Source organism: Aotus nancymaae, unplaced genomic scaffold (assembly GCF_030222135.1).
Source record: "Aotus nancymaae isolate 86718 unplaced genomic scaffold, 86718_ANA_hifiasm-v0.15.2.pri h1tg000088l, whole genome shotgun sequence".
NCBI classification, from domain to species: Eukaryota; Metazoa; Chordata; class Mammalia; order Primates; family Aotidae; genus Aotus; species Aotus nancymaae.
In genome coordinates this window covers 16,344,667-16,347,791 of record NW_026988503.1, presented here as the reverse complement: position 1 = coordinate 16,347,791, position 3,125 = coordinate 16,344,667, and the positions used below count along the sequence as shown (strand labels likewise).

At 44.2% G+C, this 3,125-nt stretch overlaps 1 pseudogene; it reads left to right on the top strand.

Moving 5' to 3' along the window:
• Positions 1 to 536: 536 nt before the first annotated feature.
• On the top strand, positions 537 to 1,511 carry LOC135268085 (large ribosomal subunit protein uL30-like; annotated as a pseudogene).
• The last annotated feature ends 1,614 nt before the right edge of the window (positions 1,512 to 3,125 follow it).

Sequence of the window (3,125 nt, the reverse complement as noted above, 5' to 3'; positions counted from 1 at the left end):
TGTGAGCCACCGTGCCCAGTGAAAATTTTTTTTTTTAATCAACATTTATCAAGGAAACTAAAGGGGTGCAAACCATTTGGTGAACAGAAATACACTAGTATCAAGGTTTTGACACAGATGACATTTACTATTTTTAAACTTTCCAACAATCCTACGAAAAAGGTGCTACTTCCTACTTTCAGATTGAGGAAATTTTGGTACAGATATTTTAAGTAACTTTCTCAGGATCACATAAGGCAGTGAGGGTGGAGTCAGATTTGATCTTGGGCACTCAGGCCCACACCTAAGTTATCCTGCTTTTCAAATTCACTCCTTGTCTTCCTCCTGCACCTCCTCCTCTGCAGTGATGATGGATGCATATGTATTTTCCACATGCAGTTGCTCTTTGCCCTGTCTGGTGTTGAAACCATGTATACATCCTCTTTCTAAATCTGGGCATCGTTGACAGTAAATATCCTACTGGGTCAAAGGCTAGAATCACCCTTGGGGGTTTGCAGTACTCCATCTGTCACTTATGAGCAGCAATCTACCTCCAGGTTAAGAAAGGCAGGTTTCTTCTGGAAAGTAGATGCAGGGTGTATTCAGCACCCAGGATATAAAGGCTTAGTGAAGTTTTATTGGAGGAATATGGGGCTAATAATTTAAAGATCCAGTAGGCAAAGTAGTGTTTACTGGAGGTTGCATATTTCATCCTTTAATAATAAAAGAATAGTTCCTCTTTTCTGGCTGGAACCATGGAGGGTGTCAAAGAGAAGGTTCCTGCTGTGCCGGAAACCCTTAAGAAAAAGTGAAGGAATTCCACAGAGCTGAAGATCAAATGCCTGAGAAAGAAGTTTGCCCAAAAGATGCTTTGAAAGGCAAGGAGGAAGCTTATCTATGAAAAAGCGAAGCACTGTCACAAGGAATATAGGCAGATGTACAGAACTGACATTTGAATGGCAAGGATGGCAAGAAGAGCTGGCAACTTGTATGTACCTGTAGAATCCAAATTGGTGTTTGTCCTCAGGATCAGAGGTATCAATGGTGTAAGCCCAAAGGTCCAAAAGGTGTTGCAGCTTCTTCACCTTCATCAGATCTTCAATGGAACCTTTGTGAAGCTCAACAAGGCTTCAGTTAACATGCTGAGGATTGTAGAACCATATATTGTATGGGGGTACCCAAATCTGAAGTCAGTAAGTGAACTAATCTACAAGCATGGTTATGGCAAAACCAATAAGAAGCGAATTGCTTTGACAGATAACGCTTAGATTGCTCGATCTTTGGTAAATATGGCATCATCTGCATGGAGGATCTGATTCATGAGGTCTCTACTGTTGAAAATTGCTTCAAAGAAGCAAATAACTTCCTGTGGCCCTTCAAATTATCTTCTCTACGAGGTGGAATGAAGAAAAAGGCCACTCATTTTGTAGAAGGTGGAGATGGTGGCAACAGGGAGGACCAGATCATCGGGCTTATCAGAAGAATGAACTAAGGTACCTACTATGATTATTTTTCTAAGCTGGTCAGTTAATGAACAATACCTGCTCTCAAAACAAATAATAACTTTTCTTCAAATATTGGTCAATAAATGAAGTTGTACTGAAGAAACTCAGGGAGCATCCTAGCTGAAATTTTATTAACAAGTAACTTTTATTTGAAAATTATCAAATAAAATACAAATTACCTGCATCTTTCCTGTTTATTTACTGTGATCATATAAGAAAACTAGGCAACACATACGGAGTTTTGTACTTTCTAAGAACTTGCTAAGTTTGTGAGACAAAATGTCATGAGGAGCAGCAGCATCCTCGCCAAGGCTGCCTACTTCCATTGCCCTTACTTACAGCCCACGCTGTATAGGAATCTCAAACTTTCCACGTTCAGTGTCCTAAGAATTTTTGTCCTCCAGCTCCAATGCAGATGCAATGGGGTCTCTTCTTTAGTCTTCCCTGTCAAAAACATCACTTCAATGTCCAGCTTTGGAACTGAGCAGTTAAAACGATTATTCCACACAATTAAACATTTTTTAAAACAAAGATATTGCATATCGATATGGACATTCTCTTTTGAAATAAGTTGCATGAAAATTCCTTTTTAGTAGTCCAGCAAAGGATTGAATCCATTTTTTCCCATTGCTCTTTCGTTTAAGGATAATTTTCAAATGAAAGTTACCTGTTAATAAAAATCTAGCTTATGGTTCCCTGGTGCGCTTTCCCTTCCTTCCTAACAGAAAGGACAGAATCTCTGCAGCCTCTGCAGGGCCCTGGGTACGCAGGTACAGCGGACAGATCTCTCTCCTACCCGAGACCCCATGGCCAACACTCCAGCGTCCCCGTGGGGCTACGCGTCAGAGCCGGATCCGCCGCAAGGGGGCGCGCGGGTGCAGCCGAAGGTGGGAGTGGGCGGCTGTGCACGCAGCTTTGGCTGTGCTGGGGTATCTGGGGGCTGCAGAGCTAGGGGCTAGGTCTGGGCTGCATGGGCCTGGGGGCGCCTTGGCGGCGCTCTCTCCTCTGGAGCCTGCGGAGTGGCGGGGCAACCCCTTCCCAAGCTGTTTTTCCCTCCTTCGGGCTTCTAATTTTTATTTTATTTTATCAAGTTCTGGAATACAAGTGCAGACGTGCAGGTTTGTTACATAGGTATACATGTGCCCTGGTGGTTTGCTGCACCTATCAACCCGTCATCTAGGTTTTAAGCCCCACATGCATTAGATATTTGTCCTAATGCTCTCACTCCCCAAAGACTTCTAATTTGTTTGTTTTTCTTTTTTGAGACGGAGTCTCCCTCTGGTCGCTTAGGCTGGAGTACAGTGGCACGATCTGGGCTCACTACAACTTCTGCCTCCCGTGTTCAAACGATTCTTCTGCCTCAGCCTCCCGAGTAGCTGGGATTACAGGCGTCCGCCACCACACCCTATTTTTTTTTTTCGAACAGGAGTGTACCATGTTGGTCAGGCTGGTCTCGAACTTCTGACCTCAAGTGATCCACCCGCCTCGGCCTTCTTAAGGGTTGGGATTACAGTTTTGAGTCACCACGCCCGGCCTGGAGCTTCTCATTTTTAAAGGTATCCAACACGCCTCCCTCCGCACACTCCACTGGATCTCCAGCGACCAGGCCAGGCTTCAGACAAGGGCGGCAGGGATGTTCGC